Here is a 22282-nt window from a genome sequence, read left to right on the forward strand (position 1 = left end):
AATATCCGAATGAGTGACAAGTGGTTGTTAAAAAAGCATAACAAGAATTTCATAAGTTTCTTTAATAAACAGATTTCTAATGATGATAGTGCATCTGAGGTAATTAAATGGTTGTCATACTTGTCAAAATTTTAATATAATAACTTGGACTGCATACAAAATTAGTGTTTTTTTTTCCTATTATACAAAATCGTAAGTGTTTGAAATTAGTAACAAGTATTATTATTTGAAATTATAGGTGTTTAAAGTCAAGGCACTGAAAGATAAGGCACGTTCTTTATGTTGTAGATATTATTTGATGTAACGGCATGATAATGGTATGTTATTTTGTACCATTTTGGTTTGGATCTAATATACAATTTTTGATTCTTAATGCAAATTTTGGTTTTGACGTAATGCAATTTTTTAGCCATTTTTGTGGCTAATGATAGGTGTGTTTCACAAATAGTTTGTGTTGATGTTTCTGCTCTATTTAAGATTCGAAAAAATCCAGGTTAAAGTTTGGAAATTCTGTAAAATCAAAAAAGTTATATTAAAAAAACAAAGCATATGACCAAAGTTGGGTGTTTCAACTGTGGTTATATGTAAGTGTGCTATTCAGATAAAAAAAACCTGAAATGGCGTTGCTGGGCATCGAACCCAAATCCTTAAATAATTTCACTATGATTGTTTATCACCACTGTGGTGATATGTAGTGTGCTTTCCCTTTTATTACCACAACCTGTAGACCGTAGTTGTAAGTAGCCCACTTACAACCACACTATACTTTACTACGAACCCTCAACCATGGTTATATCTCTTTTACAACCATTGTTAAATTTATTATTCGTAGTAGTTGAACTATGCTAATTTCTTTAGGGGTTAAATTGAAGCAAACTCTAGAGAACCCTTGGAAGTGAAAGCTCGATGTGAAAGGTGGTTTATGATCAGTCACCATTTGTGTTAAATTTATCAACATTTGGATGTCAAAAGCATGTGAATTAGTGTTGGTTTTGTAGTAGTTTAGGTATTTTTTTAGTGAATTTATGTCATGTATTGATCGTACGTGCATGAGAGAAGGAAATATGTGTATGACACAACCTAAAATATGAAAAAGCCCATAATTGACCTATTTAGCCAAAGAACACGAATTTCCAAGGGTTGGACTATTTTTCTTACAAGAACACATTTTGAAGGTTGGAGAACTCAAATTTTTATGGTGGATCAAGATTTTCATGAACCCTAAGTGATTGAAGGCCTAATTTCATCTCATTATCTATAATGTCTACAATTTGTATGATGTTTATATTTTTTATTATGAGTAGTTAAACTCCCTAATGCTAGGGGGTGTCCCTGTTTTAGATTTGTTAATGATTTCAATTTGAACATTGTGATAACAACAATTTTATTATATTTGATTTAATTTCAATTTTAATTATTTCTCTTTCAGAAAAATTGAGTTTGATTTACGGTTAATTTTTAGGCTGGATCGCTATTGTTAACGCATAACTGAGAGTATTAAGTAGTATATATCAACTAGGACTAGGGATGCCCTATGGAAACCGGATTAATATTGATAAAATAAATTCTTAAATTCATTTGTAATTCACTATGGACATATAAGTTAATTTGAATGTTTAAAGGTTTACTCACTAAGGACTTAGGAGTAAACATCCTTAAGAACTAGTAATCATTATTATGAAATAAGTTGTTGCAAGGTTAGGTCTAAATTGTTAATGAATCCTACCATACACCTTCCCTAGCATGTTCTCTCATATTACTATAAGTCGTTCGACTATTATGTTTACTTTAATTAGTTATTTTATTTTATATTTCTCAAACACCATTTCAAAACCCCAAAGTATTTTGTTTAACTAAATCAAAACATGAAATATGTATCGTCAAACAAACCTTGAGATAGATATTTCAGATTTCCCATTATTACTATATTGGTAGATTAATACACTTGTTGATTTACCGATCAAGTTTTTGGTGCCATTGTTGGGGACTGCCAAAGATTATAGAGTTTAAGTTTTATTTTGGTTAAAGTTTTGTTGTTGTGCAACTAAAGTTTTATTTTAGTTTTTATTTATTTTAATTATGTTACTACTAATATTTGTCTGATATTGTATGCTAGGAGAACCCTCAACTGATTTTCCTTTTGACGCAGAACTAGAAATAACATTACACGCTTGACTTAGACAAGCTCGACAAGCAATACTGGAAGTTCAAGAGGAAGTCAACTTTGACCATTTAGATACAAAATTAGACAGAGAGGTAGAAAGACCGATTATGGCTGAAAATCCAGAAGAAAGGCATCTTGGGGATTATGGAAGAGAAAACGCCGCATGTGGTCGTTCAACCATAGTTAACCAACCAGTGAATGTTCCAAACATTCAGCTGCACCTAGCTGCTATCCGCCAACTCGAAAAAAGACCTTTCATAGGAAAAATTAATGAAGATGCAAATAAACATTTGCAAAGGTTTCTTACTCTAAGTACTACTTGGAAGATAGAAGGAAACATTGAAGAAAGTAAAAAGTTGAGAATGTTTCTGTTTGCTTTAGCTTAGGATGCTGAAGAATGGTTTTACTCGCTTCCTGTTAGAGGTATTACTACTTGGGAAGAGATGGAAACAACATTTTTGAATGAGAATTTTCCTTCTTTAGTTTTCCTTAAAAAGAGATACGAAATACTCAACTTTAAACAAAAATAGTGTGAATCAATGGGTGATTCATATAAAATATTCAAGAGGTTACTTGTTATCTATCTTACTCATAACCTAGATCAAACTGAACAGATGCAGATGTTTGTTAATGGGCCCAGGTTGAAGACTAAATAATTAATTGATACAACTATTGGTGGATCATCCAACTTGTCATACTGATAACACAAAATTATATCACATTTTAAGACTTAAGTCAATTAGATTATATTATCATTTACTTTAGTTTATCTCATTTTATCAGATATTATGCAGTATTTCCTTGCTATTTATGTCAGGTATCCATTTTGAAGCAAAAGTGAAAAAGGGAAGAAAAGGAGGTGTAGAAAGGAGTAAAAAGGAAACAAATATCAAAGACCAAGCCCAGCCCAAAGAAAGCGCACGTTGTGCCTGTGACGGGCGTCACAAGGGTTGTGACGAGCGTCACACTAAAAGCACCCCTGTGACGAGCGTCACACATGGTGTGACGAGCGTCACACCATTCCACTAGCTTTTTGGCGCAAGTCACGCCCTCAGAAGAATTGAAGAGACGTTGAGAGAGTTCGTGTCCTATGCCCACGCCGTGTATTTAGCCATGCTGAAGACTCGTGGGAAACAAAAAGCAGTTAGAAGCACTACTATAAATAGCTACATTAGAAACCTAAAAGGGGTCCGCTTCCTCTCCCCTCTTTTGCCGTCTACTCTACCGAAGCTTTTCAAACCTCCTGTTTTAGCTTTTGCTTATTTTTCTTTTCCAGCATTGTTTATTTTATTTATTTCTTTTGCAAGCTTTACATTCTTTTTCCCTTGCAAATTTACCTTTCCCGTTTTAGCTTTTAGATATTTTTCGCATAATAGTTTCTACACCGGAAACTATTGTGCAACTTTATACCGGATTTAACCTTACGTTATATTCCAGTTTTATTTCCTTGATTTAATTTACTGTTTAATTGAAGAATCCAAGAACAAATCCTACCGGCTTGTGGTGGAGTGTTCAAGACTATTGTATTACGCATTCAGGTTCTTTAATCATTATTTAATATTTTGTTTTATTATTTATCTATATTATCTGCCTGGAATGAGTCTGTTTATGCATGATATAAATTCTTATTTATTTAGCATGTCTGGCTAATTTGCCTAGGTATCGGTATGTAAAGTAAGCAGAATAAGGGATCAAGACTGAGTCGGTCTATCTAAACTTAAAATCAAAATCAATCTTTTTACGGTCTCAACTTACAGGTTTAATAACAAGATTTTTTACAAAAGTAAAAGACATAAAGAAGTTAAAATCAATAGAGCGAGAGTTTGAGATTTTAACTGGACAGTGTAAGTTAGGCATTAATTCTAGATCAGGGCGAGAGCAAGTTTTAGAGTTAATTAAATTCTGACCTTTTCCAAAAAGTATTTTTAAAGATTGAATGTGAGGACGAGAGTTAAGCATTTGGATTTGATTATATAACCTAAGTCAACAGAGCGAGAGTTTGAGATAAGGGTGTTTAAAACGGTCAGTATTTTCTTAAAAGGAGTTTCTGCAACTTTATTGTTTTCAAAATATGGTTTTTGACTTAATTATAAGTGACAGCTACATTAATATAAAATCATGGTTTATTCAACAGAGCGAGAGTTTGAGATAAAACCTTTAACCAATAAAGTTAACCGAAACGATTCATTTTAAAACCAAGAAACCGACAAAGACTTGATTCCCTAGTTTTGACGAACTACATACCGATATCCGTTTCATTAATATTTAATCTAGATATTAGTTTAGCTCTTAGTTTTTCCCCAAACAATCAAACATTTTCACCTTAGATTTACGTAGTAACCTTAGATAACGGTATATCGATTCATAAGTCCCTGTGGGATCGATATCTTTAAAACTACGCGATAGAACTGTGCACTTGCAGTTTGTATCCCATTCTCGACTCACCCAGTCGAGCGATCAAGTTTTTGGCGCCGTTGCCGGGGACTTTTATTCAATCGATATCGTAACTCTTCCGTTACGCTGTAGAGACTAAGGTTTCTTTTCCTTCTATTTTCTTTCTTTCGTTGATTTGTATGCCACGCACTCGCTCACAAGGCGAACCGCTCTATTTACGAATCAACGATATCGAACTATATCTCCGAGTCTTACGACGAATTCGGGAATATCGTGCTGCGAACAATCTCCCTCCTGTAGACCTTCTTGATTTCAAAAACATTTTTCCTTCGATACCCGAGATGGCAGAACCAGCTCGTGCTCTTAGAGATTACGCCGCTCCATCGCAAGATGAACCGCATTCAAGTATTGCTCCGCCCGCAATCGAAGCAAACAACTTCGAACTCAAACCTTCGCTGCTGCAGGCTGTGCAACAGAACCAATTCTCTGGAAATCTTACCGAAGATCCAAACCTTCATTTATCCGTATTTGTTCAATACGCTGATACTGTTAAAGCTAATGGTGTCACTTCAGAGGCAATTCGACTTCGTCTTTTTCCTTTCTCATTAAGAGATAGCGCTAGAAGATGGCTTCAATCTCTTCCTTCCAACTCAGTCACCACATGGAACGAGTTGAAGAAAGTTTTTCTTGCCCGATATTTTCCGCCAAGCAAAACAGCTATGTTAAGAGCCCAGATAAACGGATTTAAACAGAAAGACAACGAGTCTCTTTTCGAAGCATGGGAAAGATACAAAGACATGATGAGACTTTGCCCACACCATGGTTTGGAAGACTGGTTAGTAATTCACACATTTTATAATGGTCTCTTATACAATACAAGGTTAACGATAGACGCCGCTGCAGGTGGTGCACTAATGAACAAACCCTATGCTGATGCTTACCAGCTTATCGAGAGCATGGCCCAAAACCACTATCAGTGGGGAACCGAACGAACAACGGTGGAAAAACCTCAACCGAAAACTGGCATGTACGAGATAAGTAACCTTGATCACGTCAATGCAAAAGTGGATGCTTTGGTCCAGAAAATTGAAAGTTTAAATGTATCACCTCCAGCCACCGTGGTTGCTATAACTCAGAATTGCGAGGTCTGTGGAATCCAAGGCCACACTCCTGCGGAATGTCAACTCTTGACTGGAATCCAAGCAGAGCAAGTAAACTATGCTCAAGGAAGCCCCTATTCGAATACCTATAACCCAAATTGGAAGAACCATCCAAACTTTTCATATAAGAGTAATAATGCTTTATACGCACCTGGACAGTCTCCAAATCAAGCCCCATCTATACCTCCGGGATATCAGAAACAGAATCCTAACAATAATACCCCTAGAAAATCCAACTTGGAAATCATGATGGAAAACTTTATAGCTTCCCAACAACAAACCAATAAAGATTTCTTAAACCAGAACATACACACTGGCGAACAACTTAAACAACTAGCAAGCAAAGTAGATGCCTTGGCTACCCATAACAAAATGCTAGAAACACAAATATCTCAAGTAGCTCAACAACAAGCACCTACTGCTGCCCCAACTGGTACATTCCCTGGACAGCCCCAACCCAATCCGAGAAGCCAAGCTCATGCAATTATATTAAGAAGTGGAACGGAAGTGGAAGGACCGTCTGACCCAAGGATAGAAAACCAAAACCCTAAGAAATCAACTGAGGAAAGTGAACCTAAGGAAAAGGAAGAGAGTAATAAGGAAACCCTAGAAAAGAAGGAACCTTATGTACCTCCACCACCTTACAAACCACCTATACCTTACCCTCAAAGGCTTGTTAAAACCAAAGATGTAGGCCAATTTAGAAAATTTGTTGATCTCCTTAAACAATTAAACGTTACAATTCCGTTTACCGAAGCTATTACGCAGATGCCCTCATATGCTAAATTCTTAAAAGAAATCCTTTCTAATAAGAGGAAACTTGAGGATAGCGAAACCGTTACACTCCCTGCCGAATGTAGCGCTATAATCCAAAACATGCCCCCTAAACTCAAGGATCCGGGTAGTTTCTCTATACCCTGTCACATAGGAAAATTTGTCATCGACAAAGCCTTATGCGATTTAGGAGCCGGAATTAGCGTTATGCCTTTATCCATATGTAAGAAACTGGAAATGGGAGAATTAAGACCGACCAAAATGTCTGTGCAATTAGCAGATCGTTCCATCAAATATCCTGTAGGAATCCTTGAAAACGTTCTCGTACGCATAGGTCAGTTTTACATTCCCACTGACTTCACAATTATGGACATTAGAGAAGATGATACTACACCTATTATACTAGGAAGACCATTCTTAGCAACTGCCGGTGCAATCATAGACGTAAAACGAGGACGACTCACCTTCGAAGTAGGTGAAGAGAAAATTGAATTCACTCTTTCCCAATTCTTGAAAGCACCTGCAATAGAAGATACATGTTACTTCATGGATATCATCGATGAATGCATAAAAGAAGCAAAGTCAGGAGAAGACAAATCATCAGACTATCTTTTAGAGGACAAATCTAACCAATGTTTAGCAATAACACCGGACCCTACGCAGTGTCTTAACAAACCAACCCCTGATTTGAAAACACTTCCCAAAAATCTGAGATATGAATTCCTAGACTTAGAACTTGAACGACCTGTGATAGTTAATGCCGATCTAGGAAGACTCGAAACAGAAAAACTCCTACATATCTTAAGAAAATACCCAACCGCACTAGGATACAACATAACCGATCTTAAAGGAATAAGCCCTTCTATTTGTATGCACCGCATCATGTTAGAAGAAGACTGTAAAACCTCTAGGGAACACCAGAGAAGACTAAATCCGATCCTAAGTGAGGTAGTAAAGAAAGAAATAACCAAGTTATTAGAAGCAGGTATTATATATCCTATATCTGATAGCAAATGGGTTAGTCCTGTACACGTTGTACCAAAGAAAGGAGGCATAACCGTTATTGAAAACGAAAAAGGAGAAACTATAACTAAACGAATCGAATCGGGATGGAGAATGTGCATTGATTATAGGAAACTAAACAAAGCAACCCGAAAAGATCATTTCCCTTTACCATTCATTGACCAAATGTTAGAACGATTAGCTAAACATTCACATTTCTGTTATTTAGACGGTTATTCAGGCTTCTTTCAAATACCAATTCACCCTGATGACCAAGAAAAGACAACATTCACATGCCCTTTTGGTACCTTCGCTTATAGACGAATGCCGTTTGGTCTGTGTAATGCCCCTGCAACTTTTCAAAGATGCATGATGGCGATTTTCGCCGACTTTCTCGAAAACATCATGGAAGTATTTATGGATGACTTTTCTGTATACGGACAAAGTTTCGAAGAATGCCTTGAAAACCTGGAAAGAGTTCTTGAGCGATGTGTAAAAGTAAACTTAGTACTTAATTGGGAAAAGTGCCACTTTATGGTACAAGAAGGAATTGTTTTAGGACACATCATCTCGAACAGAGGAATTGAAGTAGACAAGGCCAAAATAGAGGTAATCGAAAATCTTCAACCCCCAAGAACCGTGAGAGAAGTACGAAGCTTTTTAGGACACGCCGGTTTTTACCGACGATTCATCAAAGACTTCTCTAAGATAACTAAACCCTTAACCGGACTGTTGATGAAAGATGCTGAATTCATATTCGACGATAACTGTTTAAAAGCATTTCAAACTCTTAAACAAGCATTGATCTCCGCACCCATTATGCAGACACCAGACTGGAATGAACCATTCGAAATAATGTGCGATGCCAGTGATTATGCTGTAGGTGCTGTTCTAGGACAAAGAAAGGATAAAAAGCTTCACGTTATATATTACGCTAGCAGAACCCTGGATGAAGCACAGATGAATTATGCCACAACCGAGAAAGAACTCCTAGCAGTGGTATTTGCGCTAGATAAATTTCGTTCTTACTTGGTAGGAGCCAAAATAATAGTTTACACCGATCACGCTGCTATCAGGTACCTTTTAACAAAAAAGGATGCTAAACCTAGACTCCTAAGATGGATCTTGTTACTACAAAAATTCGACTTAGAAATCAAGGACAAGAAAGGAACTGAAAACGTAGTAGCAGACCACCTCTCTAGACTTGAGAACCTTGAACCGGAAAGAACATCCATTAATGATGACTTCTCGTATGACAAACTCATAGCTACTTTGGAAGAGAACAACTCCGACATGCAAGTAGAAACCACCTTAGCTATATCTGTCACACCATGGTACGCTGATCTAGTCAATTATTTAGCTGCCGGAATAGTTCCACCTACTTTATCTTACCAGCAGAAGAAACGATTCTTCCACGACATAAAACACTATTACTGGGATGATCCCTTACTTTTCAAAAGAGGCCCCGATGGTATTTTCCGTCGATGTATACCCGAAGAAGAGGTAGAAAATATAATCCAACACTGTCACTCCGCTCCTTATGGTGGACACACAAGTACATCCAAGACCTGCTCTAAAATCCTACAAGCTGGCTTTTATTGGCCAACTATATGGAAGGACGTACATGCGGCTATTAAGGAGTGTGACAGATGTCAACGCACGGGAAACATATCTAGACGTGACGAGATGCCACAAAAAGGTATTTTGGAAGTAGAGATTTTCGACGTGTGGGGGATAGACTTCATGGGACCTTTCCCATCCTCTTTCGGTAACAAATACATACTCGTGGCAGTCGACTACGTATCAAAGTGGATCGAAGCTATAGCTTCTCCAACCAATGACACCCGAGTAGTAACTAGACTCTTTAAAAGTATAATATTTCCGAGATTTGGCATCCCAAGAATAGTAGTCAGTGATGGTGGATCACACTTTATATCCAAGGTACTCGAAAAACTACTACTTAAATATGGAGTGAGACATAGGATAGCAACACCTTACCACCCTCAAACCAGTGGACAAGTGGAAGTATCTAACAGAGAAATCAAGCAAATTCTAGAAAAAACGGTCGCCACTTCAAGGAAAGATTGGTCATTGAAATTACCAGAAGCTTTGTGGGCATACCGAACTGCTTATAAAACCCCCATAGGGACGACCCCATTTAAGCTCATTTATGGAAAATCCTGTCACCTCCCGGTAGAATTAGAACATAAAGCCTATTGGGCTATTAGAAATTTAAATTTGAATTATAAAGCCGCCGGTGAAAAGAGAATCCTTGACATAAACGAATTAGAGGAACTCAGAAGAGACGCCTATGAAAATGCCAAAATCTATAAAGAAAGAACAAAACAATGGCATGACAAGCGTATATCAAGGAAAATCTTCAAGCAAGGCGACGCAGTACTTTTATTTAACTCTAGACTAAAGTTATTCCCGGGAAAACTACGATCCAGATGGTCAGGACCTTTTCATATCACTAAAATCTTTCCCAGTGGAGCGGTAGAAATAAAAGGACAATCTACAGAACCGTTCACCGTAAACGGGCAACGTCTGAAACATTATCACTATGCGGAAACCAACGAGGATTCGCAAATTCTACACTTAGACGAAACGCCCCCAGGACCCATCAATTATATTTAACAGTTTCTTTGTCGAGCTTGCGACGTGTAAACAAAGCGCTTGGTGGGAGACAACCCACTAATTAGTTTGCTATTTTCTTATTCTATTATTATCATTTCACTATTTTCTTTCTTAATTATTCTTTTAATTTTTTGTTTAGTATTCATTCTTTATTTATTCAAAAATATAAAAAAATATAATAATAATAATTTTTCTTTCTTTCGGCATTTGGCCAAATCCTGACTTAAACTCATGTCTTCTTTTTCTCTAGCTAGCACTAACCAGATGGGACATATTGATCGTATGGGTATCAAGTTCAGAGGAATGGCTCAGAAACAAAAGTTTGAAGAACTAGCCACTAGGGAGATGCTACCTAGTCTTTATGCTGATGATTGGGCGATGACTGCCCTTGGATTGAGACAGAGTGTCCTGTATCTGCTGAATCAGATAGGATGGGAGACATCCCCTATCCTAAGACATTTCACCACCTACCGGAGGTTCACACTAGAATTCCTTAGTTCATTAATCTATCTACCTAGCCGTGGAAAAGGAATTAGCAGAGGTTTTATTCAGTTCAGAATGTTCAACATGGAGTACCAATTTAATATTAGAGACTTTACCAACCTTTTGGGTTTTCCTACCTCCCTTGATACATTCACTGTAAGCCAGGAAGAACTTTTTGAATATAGAGAGCTTGAACACTTTTGGGGTAAGCTGACTGGAAATGATGAGCCCGAAGAACATGAGTTTCTCTCTGGAAACATACATAACCCGGCTTTTCGCTATTTCCATAAGATCCTGACCCACACTTTATTTGGGAAGAAGCCAAATAGTACTTCAGTTTCACGTGATGAACTCTTCATCATATTTTGTGCTTCCCAGAACCGTCCAGTAAACGGCGCTACTTTTATGTTAGCTAATTTAGACCACCTTATCCAGGATGAGCGAGCACCCATTAGAATAGGCGGTTTGATAACCATGATAGGTAATGCTATTGGATTGCGTCAGCCTATGCTTGACCTGAACCCTTTTTGTGGCATTACTACTATGAGTATACCCTTCCTCTTCAACACTATGTTCATAGCGAACTTAGGGTCTGATGAGTTTGAGCTTATGATTGATAACCAGGTTCTTTGCTTATTCACCATGCCCGATCCTAGGACTAGCATTCATAACAGCAGTAACTGGCTTTACAACCTGAACGAAACCCCTACTCCTGCTAGATCCACTGAATCCATCCAGGACTATGAGATTTGTGATGACTATGAGCACTATGTTGACCATATCTCTCATGCTGAATCTGACCCTCAGACACCTTCCGGCTACTATGATATTGATCCTCCTCCTCAGCCTGTCCTGACCGAAGAATCAGCCATGCCTGATCTCCGACATCATATGCCAGGAACAGATATTAAAACCGTCATTGAAGCCTTGATGTCAGAGCATCACGCCCTCAGGGAAGATTTCCACAACTTGAGGCATGAAGTCCTAGAATACATGAGCAGCACGGCAAGTCAGTTACGTATGTTGCGGCATCGTGTTAACTCTTTTGCTCCTCCGGCCAGAGATCCGAAGATAGATGGAATTTAGTTATTTCTTTCTAAGATATTTAGTTTTAGGCTAGATTTTTCATTAATGTTATTTGAATTCATGTTCGCATTTATTTTCCTTTCATTTCATTGTTTTCCCTTCCTGTATTACATTATGTTAATTTTATTAAAGCTTTTATTTAATTTATGCAATGGCTATGTTCTCTACTGTTCTACTGTTACTCAGAATGAATTATTATTATGTGAAATAGAATAGCATGCAACACAAATTAATTAGCTAAATTAAATAGAACAATCTAAAAACCAAATAAAACAAAATAATCAAAATAAATTCATCTCCAGATTAATTATGTGAAGCGCTGCTGAATGCCCTGCCAAAAAGAACTGTGTGACGAGCGTCACACACTCCATGACGAACGGCACGCATAACTCCTGTTACGAACGTCACACCCTTGTGACGAGCGTAACGCCCCTCAGACATGTGAACGTTAGGGAGCCGTTGGAGACGAACGTTACACCCCTTACCTTTTTACATTCCCCATTCACTTTTCATTTAACCACACTTAATTACTCTTCAACCACTTTTTCTTTCTATCTTCCAATCCTTCTCCTATAAATACCTACCAAAACCTCCTTCATTCACCACAAACAATTCTCTCATATCAAATATACAATTCTTTTCCACTCCAAATCACTCCTTCAAAATTCATCACAATGACGGGAAATCAAAATTTCGGAAATATCATCTTCCGATCCGGAGATGACAACTATCAGCAAGAGCAATTCGAGCGCTTCCAGCAGCGAGGCGTCGTTTCCACCAGGTACCCCGATTTACCTTGCTTGCAACAATTAGGCTTACTCCAAGGTATCGAGTGGATGCTCCGTAAAGCCGATTTAACCTTCCTTTGCACTCATAACCAACCCACCTACCCTTCCGTAACCTTAGAATTCCTAAGTTCTTACGACTACACCACTCCCGCCGGTGAGGATGAATTTCTGACCGGTACCGCAACCTTCCGTATGTTGAACACCGAGTACTCCTTAACCCAACGCCAATTGAGTACCATGCTACATTTTCCCACAGAAGGTCTGCTTCATGCCAGAATCCCTCCAACCTCAAACTGGAACACAGTTGGCGTTTTTGGCCTTTTTAAGAAAATTACCGGTATAGATACCTACAACTGGGAAGAGCTCCTTCTCTCCCATATACATAACCCCACCATCCGTTATTTTCTCCGTATCCTGCAAAACACACTTTTTGGAAGACCAAACAACAGTAAGGTCAACTCAAAGGAGTTATTTTTCCTTCAGTGCGTTTTCGAACCGGATACTCAGGTAAACGCCGCCTCTTTTCTCTTTCATCATATCCGCACCTTATGTGCTAGAGGCCGGCAACCCTTTATAATTGGTGGATTAATAACATCCATAGCACTTGGCTTGAACCTAGGGGATAAACTCCAAACTTTAGAATCCCTACCTCCCCTGTCTATGGATATCAGCTATTGCCGCTCCAGCCGCCTGATTAAAAACAGAGTAGGCGGAGGATATTATCTTATGGTGAACAACCAGGCAGTCCCAAGCGTTGTTCTACCAAATACTGGCCTCACTGATGTCACAAACCCCGACCGCCACCTCTATGATCTAAACGCTCCTGAAACCACCGAGCCTTTACAAACAAACCCACAAACAGATGAGTTTGAAGAAATGGAACAAGGTGATCATCCGCCTACACAACAGTCAGTCCCGCTCAACCCTTCCGGCAATACAACTGGCCCATCCTCCCAACGTCGTCGACGAAGAAGGCCTGCAACCAACGACGACATTATGGATGCTATCGATGGTATGCAGGCACCGAATGCAGAGATGATGCAGATGATGCGTCAAATGCAACAGCAACAGGATGCTCGGAATGCCATAACCGACCAGCGGTTTACTGAGTTGTTTAGCAGGTTCGACAACTTAGACATACGTCAAAGATCACCAGGTCCAAGAACCAGAGGCGGAAGGCAGCCTTAGTTGTTATTTTCTTTGCATTTCCATTTTGTATTTCTTTCCCTTAAAACATTGAGGACAACGTTTAGTTTAAGTATGGGGGGGGCAAACAATATTCTTCCTATTTCCATTTTTCAAGTATGTTACCTTCCCTTTCATTGTTATTTCCCTTTCTTATTATGAAAAAAAAAAATATATATTTTATTTTAAGTTAAGTCCCTAGTGTGAAATATTTCTATTATCTATTCCCTCAATTTTCTTGAGCCATATCAAAAAAAAAAAAAAAAAAAATTTAACACACCCAATAAGTATAAAGGTCGCTTATTTTATAAAATTTGAGTGAAATCAAAACAAAATCATTACCATAACAACGCTCTGAGAACCTCAATATGTTAGATCAGGATAAGTACCTATTATACCGATTCCTTGAACTTTTAGTTCTATGGCAACCCCAAGTAGTTTATACAGAAGTCAGCACCATCTTAATAGCAAACTACGTGGAGAGCCGATGAATATAAGTGAATGATCCCCAAAGTAACCTAAGATATATAAATATATCAAGAAATGCACTAATTAAATTAGGTTATCCTTACCAGATCATTTAATCTAAAGGTTGCAGATCATGCAAAAGCACAATACGAAAGATCCATTATGAGTTGGTTCAGTAGGAATCTGGTACTGAACTTGGTAGGGCGGACTACGGTTCGATCCCCCGCAATTTGCAATGGACTGAATAATGAAGTTATCCGACTTATGTACCAGAACTTCTAGCTAAAAGCGGATCATAATCACTAACCGGTTACTCCACTATGTGCGCGAAAAGATAAAGGGCTTAATGTGATTTCGCTAGAATGAAAACGGGTAAAATAAGACTAAAGGAACCAGGATAGCTATCATAGGGTACTTGAACTGATTTGCATAAGGTAGGGTTATCTAAGTTGTAACGGTAGTTGTTGATGTCAAGATTAAACTCAAGTCCTCCTAAACAAAAATCCATTTGCAACCTAGTACGAATTGATGTGTGCTTTGAAATTTCATCTGGCTAAAACTTTTAACAAGTTCTATACTGAATTTTGCTTGAGGACAAGCAAAGATTTAAGTATGGGGGAGTTTGATAACACGAAATTATATCACATTTTAAGACTTAATTCAATTAGATTATATTATCATTTACTTTAGTTTATCTCATTTTATCAGATATTATGCAGTATTTCCTTGCTATTTATGTCAGGTATCCATTTTGAAGCAAAAGTGAAAAAGGGAAGAAAAGGAGGTGTAGAAAGGAGTAAAAAGGAAACAAATATCAAAGACCAAGCCCAGCCCAAAGAAAGCGCACGTTGTGCCTGTGACGGGCGTCACAAGGGTTGTGACGAGCGTCACACTAAAAGCACCCCTGTGACGAGCGTCACACACGGTGTGACGAGCGTCACACCATTCCACTAGCTTTTTGGCGCAAGTCACGCCCTCAGAAGAATTGAAGAGACGTTGAGAGAGTTCGTGTCCTATGCCCACGCCGTGTATTTAGCCATGCTGAAGACTCGTGGGAAACAAAAAGCAGTTAGAAGCACTACTATAAATAGCTACATTAGAAACCTAAAAGGGGTCCGCTTCCTCTCCCCTCTTTTGCCGTCTACTCTACCGAAGCTTTTCAAACTCCTGTTTTAGCTTTTGCTTATTTTTCTTTTCCAGCATTGTTTATTTTATTTATTTCTTTTGCAAGCTTTACATTCTTTTTCCCTTGCAAATTTACCTTTCCCGTTTTAGCTTTTAGATATTTTTCGCATAATAGTTTCTACACCGGAAACTATTGTGCAACTTTATACCGGATTTAACCTTACGTTATATTCCAGTTTTATTTCCTTGATTTAATTTACTGTTTAATTGAAGAATCCAAGAACAAATCCTACCGGCTTGTGGTGGAGTGTTCAAGACTATTGTATTACGCATTCAGGTTCTTTAATCATTATTTAATATTTTGTTTTATTATTTATCTATATTATCTGCCTGGAATGAGTCTGTTTATGCATGATATAAATTCTTATTTATTTAGCATGTCTGGCTAATTTGCCTAGGTATCGGTATGTAAAGTAAGCAGAATAAGGGATCAAGACTGAGTCGGTCTATCTAAACTTAAAATCAAAATCAATCTTTTTACGGTCTCAACTTACAGGTTTAATAACAAGATTTTTTACAAAAGTAAAAGACATAAAGAAGTTAAAATCAATAGAGCGAGAGTTTGAGATTTTAACTGGACAGTGTAAGTTAGGCATTAATTCTAGATCAGGGCGAGAGCAAGTTTTAGAGTTAATTAAATTCTGACCTTTTCCAAAAAGTATTTTTAAAGATTGAATGTGAGGACGAGAGTTAAGCATTTGGATTTGATTATATAACCTAAGTCAACAGAGCGAGAGTTTGAGATAAGGGTGTTTAAAACGGTCAGTATTTTCTTAAAAGGAGTTTCTGCAACTTTATTGTTTTCAAAATATGGTTTTTGACTTAATTATAAGTGACAGCTACATTAATATAAAATCATGGTTTATTCAACAGAGCGAGAGTTTGAGATAAAACCTTTAACCAATAAAGTTAACCGAAACGATTCATTTTAAAACCAAGAAACCGACAAAGACTTGATTCCCTAGTTTTGACGAACTACATACCGATATCCGTTTCATTAATATTTAATCTAGATATTAGTTTAGCTCTTAGTTTTTCCCCAAACAATCAAACATTTTCACCTTAGATTTACGTAGTAACCTTAGATAACGGTATATCGATTCATAAGTCCCTGTGGGATCGATATCTTTTAAAACTACGCGATAGAACTGTGCACTTGCAGTTTGTATCCCATTCTCGACTCACCCAGTCGAGCGATCACATACCTCGAAATTTACCCTACCCCATACAACTTTCATCTGGTTTATGACCCTAATTTATGTGCATACATTCATCTTTAATCATCTACATTTGTATAACAAGAAAGCATGCTACATAGACTCAAGTCATGGTAATGATACTTAAGGAAAATTAGGGTTTCCTAACATCATCTTGAGGTGTGCTCAACCAAGCATAAAACCCTAATTCCCCTATACATTTTTGCATTGTGGATCTTGGCTATCTTGCATCTAAGGTTTTGAATCCATCTAAACCTTTTGGTCAATGTGAGCTTCATTCTCCACTCTTTTGGTGATCATGTGATTCATTACATTGATGTGTGCTTGATTAAAGCTTGACTAGCCATTTCATTGGCTTGATTGGTGGTTGGTCATCCATTCATTATGGTGCATATCATCATAGTTCATGTCATCTTTTGTTTCATCCACAAGTTACCTTAGGGTTTACATTTCATTGTTTCAATCTATTTTAGGACATGGCATAGTTTATGAGTACAAGATGCATCTTCATGTACAAGTCATTTGGATTGTTTGGTTTGCAAGTTTTGTTTGTCATTGAGATTTATTCAGTCAATGCATTTCATTCATCATAGGCATGGTCTATTGAGTGGCATAGTTTTATTCAAGTTGACCTTTGATAAACTATTGACTTTTTGGACAACCAGTTGACCAAAGTCCACAATTAAGGTGTGTATACCCTAAGCTTAAACCTATGTAATTCTATTGACAATTACCATTCATTTGATTAGGCCACAATGAATCATGATTCATTTGGTCAAGTTTTTTTTTTCCATTTTCATTAACTAAATTCAATAACATTGAGCAATTTGAACATTTATACTTTTAACATCATATAAGCATCACAATACATGGCTTGAAACAAAAATGAAAAGGAGAATCTTTCTTAGAACATTGTAGCCTTGCTTTAATGTCTCCATGATCGATATACTTCAATTTTTCAATGCCACTTTGAGCATATTTTGGACTTACAAATCATCACCGTAAAACAGTCCACATATCTTATGTTTCAATTTGGTTTATTTTCATCTTAATCAAGTTGACATCAAGCATACTATCATCATTCAAATTAAGTATGGAACATGTTTACATCAAACAATCACGCAAACACAAGCAAAGAGATTAAGAGCAAGACATGATGGAATGCAAAAAGAAGAATTCAGCTCGGGTTCAATGGTTACAACAATAACATCATCAATCCATGAGCTAAGGCAATCTGGAATCATAAAATGACATGAATCAATTGCATCAATGTTAATAATACCTTGCCAACATGAAACGCAGGCAAGACCACACATCATATCAAATTTCCAAAATCAATGGATGTACATGATGAAAAAACATGTTCTAAGAGAAGTGAAATAAGATTGATTGAGCAAGCCCGTGGGAGTTAACATATCATTGCAAAAAAAAACAAGGGTACAAAGGGTAGCAAAATTCAGCAAATACAAATATAAATCATGTACGAATTGAAGAAAAAAAACAAAATATCCAAGTGAGCTTCTAGAAGGTGGGACCCCAATCATTGCCTAATCATTCACCCACGAATCTTGGAAGGATTGTGCACTCAAAATCAGTGCTTATAGCTCAACAATCCTCTAAAAATATCAGTGACATTTCCCTCATGCCTCACACGAATTTTACCTTCAATTCACATGTACCACACACCTTCAACTTCCCTATAAATTAAGCATCACTCTACCTTATTTGCTCAAGCTTTTGAGCCACTAAAACTCGGCTAGAATCGCACCTCAACATCCCCTGAAACAGAGCATTCGGTTTTCATCACCTACATCCTTTCCTCACTAATTCGCAAGCCTAACATCATTGTCACACTTCCCTAAGGCTAAGAGATACAAGAGCTAAAGTTAAGGTAAGCTTACCGGAGAACTTCAAGCTTCTCCGAAATCTGTGTTTGGATTCAACTTCGGCAAGGTAGACACCATTTCCATTTGCAAGAATCTGGTTACCATTGGACTCAGATTTGTGCACTGATCAATACCTTTATGCTTTGGTTTCCTGTGGCTGCGTAACATTCATTTAATTTCTCTTTTAGGTTTAGCTTCTATTTTGGTTTGAAACGAATTTATCCATGCTTAGGTTGAATTAATGAATTCTAAGCATGGAATGAGTATCAATGATCCAGGTTGAACACATTTATGTGCTTATTGCATTGTGTGACCATGAGATACTCAGATACGAACATTGAGGTTCAAGGGAGAAGATGACTCCATCGGGACTGAGAACAGGAAATACCTCATTTTTTCCATTTAAATTTAAATTAGTGATTGTTAATATTCAACTTGTCTTGCTCCAGTTGGTTGTTTAAAATGACTTAGCTGACTCAGCAAGTGTAGCGGTAAATTCGTGATCATCAAGCTATGGATAAGCTAGACATCAAATAACAAGATTTGCCACTGTACTTTTATTGTTTCCAAGGGAAAAGGGAAAAAGTACGAACAAAACCCAAAAGTAAGAAGTTTTCAAATCAAAACTAATAAAATGTCAGAGATTACAGGTAAGGGGGTTGGTTACACAGAGGGAAGGTGTTAGCACCCAAAGTGTCCTAGGTACTCCTAGGGAACCCTTTTTGTGTGCATATGTATTTTGTACAAAATGATGTTTGCAAACAAATAGAATGGGGGGATAAGAAAAGAATTTATTAATTAGATTTTTGTGTTTGACAAGACCTTCGGACTTGTGCCTACGTACCAACATAAAAATGAGGGATCAAAACCTCGTAGTTCGTGATACAAATTTCAAAATGGATGCATTGCTTTTAACAAAATTAAGTTTAAAAGGCACAAAGGCCTAAAAATGATTTGAATGAGTTAGTTCTTTTTGGCTTTTTGAAAGTTTAAGTCAAGTATAGTTAAGTTTATTTACAAATTTGATTTAAGAAAGGAAGTTTGAAAATGCAATGACATAAGGCCAAAGTTTCTATCTTTTTTGCAAAGTGGTCAAAGTTTAGAACAAAATAAGTTCAAACAAAGAAAGTTTTTAAAGGAGGGAGAGATTTTGAAATTAAAAGAAATGGGGAGAAGATGAAGAGACTAATCCTATGCACAAAATTAAAAGTTAAGAGTTGAAAAGATCTGACCAATGAGTAGCAATCCAATAGACAAGAATGTCAATAGAAACCCAGATTCCCTTGGACATTTAGAATCAAGCAACACACAAATGCACAATTATATTAATCTTGAAGAGCAAAGGCATCAAATAAAGATAGCCACATCCAAGCTTAGCCACTCCATGATCTTCTTCAAATTAGCCTATGCAACAGATGAATTCCACAAGTCACAGGTTCAAAATAACATCTTCACAATGATCATGTTGCAAATGAACTCAGAAGGATCTTGAATGATATAGCAGATGAAGTTTCAAATTGCAAGCACTTGGTTTCACAGAAAGTTGGCATTGGCCAAGTCCTTTAGCATAGAAATGTTGCCTAAATTCTAAGTCCATTTTGTCCAAGATCAAGCCAACAGTCCACACAAAAGTTTTTTAGGGTTTTTGTTGTTATTATGTACATTCATGGTCAAAGACCACACAAACAAACAAAATATACACAAACAAGATATATCACACAATATGGTCCAAGTGGACAAAGTGAAAAGGAATTAATATAAACAATTAGAATGGTATGAATAATGGCAAATGAATAGAGCTTAAAAATTAAAGTGCATTAAAAGTAAATGGCTTGAAATTAAATGTTAGTTGTTAATGAGTTAGAAATTAGTATTCTTTTGCTTTTGCTTTTCATTTTTTAAGTCATTCTTAGGAGAACACTCAACCCACTTATCACAAGCATGGATCCTTGAGCCAAGACATCTACCAAAGGAAGGAAAAAAGGCCAAGTTTCCACACAATACCATGAAAGAGGGGAGACTTACAATCTCACTAACTAGAATGTTGTGCCTTTTTATGTCACAAATTTAGCGCTATGTTAAGCAATCGTAATTGGACTTATGTAGAAGTCACAACTATTTGAGGTCGGGCAATAAAATTTTGGTGTTAATGCATGTTAGAGACATAGTATAATGGACTATGCTAATGAAACATACCACACACAAAAAGAATATGCAAAATAGGTGGCCTAATCTCATCCATACTTATGTTGATTTTGCAACCAACTAGCCTTAAGACTTAGAGATATCATAGGCCAAATGAGATGAATGCATAAAGAAGGGGAATGAGATAAAGAGGGAGGGGAATGGATCAAAACTCAAATAGTTAAAGGAGGACTTTTACCAAATTAATATCATCCATTCATTTTGGGAGATGGAATGTACATTCCATCAATCCCCTAAATCCAATGATATTAACTTGACAAAGTCGAATCAACCTTGACCAATGCCCAACATCAAGAGTCAAATTCAAAAAAGTCATTACAATTGGTCAACACAATTAATTGGCATTTATTCAAATTAAAAATACTAAAATAATACATTTAAATTAAATATGGTTTATCAAATTCCTAAAACCTCATCAAAACACCAAAGAAATGACCATGAGATTTATCATAGGTCAAACAAGGTCAAAGGACCTTGGAGAAAAAAATTCAGAATTTTTAAAGACTTAAAAGTATTTTTAAACAATTAAAAATAATCAAAAAATCAATTAAATCATGAAAAATATTAATAATGATCCCAAAAATAATTTTAATTCAAAATATGAAAGAGGAAATTATTTGAAATTTTTTGGTGAAACTCTCATATTTTTTGGATCAATATTAAAATTAATATGAATTAATGAAAATAAAAGGAATAAAACAAAATTAGAAAATAACAAAAAAACGTGGACCACTTGATCTGCCTCATTAATTGAGGTGACATATCAAGTGGTGAAAAACGTGCGTTCCATGGTGGACTTAAGTCAATGCGCCACAGGGATGGTAATCAAAACTAACGCGTGAGATTAAAACATTTTGAAATGATCATATGGCTCAGAACCTGTCCAGCGCACCACCGATGCTGAAACTTCGGTCACCTTCTCAAGCGAGGCTCACCGGACTGGTTCAGTCATCACCATCACATAAATGAAAAAGGAGGACATGATCCAAAAGAAAAAATGGCGTAGAGCACAAATCTGACCTCAATTTTAACTAACTCCATATATATAGAAAGATATGAGGAGTTGAATTTTGAGGTGTGTCAACTGAGTTCCTTCAATTTGACCTCTAAGCAACTCAATCTTCTTGCCTACATTGATAGGACTTCAGACAACCAAAGATCCAAGAGAATTGAGTAGAATTGAGTGAGAATCGAAGAGATGAAGTTTTCTGAAAATTACCTTCAATGATATGTAGTTCTTGATGTTGCTTGCTCCAAACACGACCTGATCACACTTGAGAAGTTAGCAGGAAGTGATTGAATAGGTTGCAAGGCTTTGGATCCTGGAGTTCTTGAATCTCCAACAGTTGAGATTCAAACTCAAATTTAAAATTGAAATTTCTCAGGTTTTCCTTTAGAATGAGAGGGTTTCAATGGGGGTAAAGCTGGCACGCGAAGTCTTTTTCAAATGAGCACATAGGTCATGTATTTATAGCATGAATGAATGATATTTGCACACTTCAAAAATCTGTCCAAAATTAGCAATATTGATGGCACGAGTGCATGGGCATGTACAGGCCCATGATGCAATGCAAAAAAGGTCCAAAATGATTCCAATTGAGGTCTGAATGAAGCTTGAATGGCAAGGCATTGTGAACTGAAGTTTGTG

At 36.9% G+C, this 22282-nt stretch overlaps 1 pseudogene; it reads right to left on the reverse strand.

Annotated features, from left to right (window-relative positions):
* Positions 1-5284: 5284 nt before the first annotated feature.
* LOC127133883 (uncharacterized) lies at positions 5285-5384 on the reverse strand (annotated as a pseudogene).
* Positions 5385-22282: the final 16898 nt, after the last annotated feature.

Source organism: Lathyrus oleraceus, chromosome 3, assembly GCF_024323335.1.
Source record: "Lathyrus oleraceus cultivar Zhongwan6 chromosome 3, CAAS_Psat_ZW6_1.0, whole genome shotgun sequence".
Classification (NCBI taxonomy): Eukaryota; Viridiplantae; Streptophyta; class Magnoliopsida; order Fabales; family Fabaceae; genus Lathyrus; species Lathyrus oleraceus.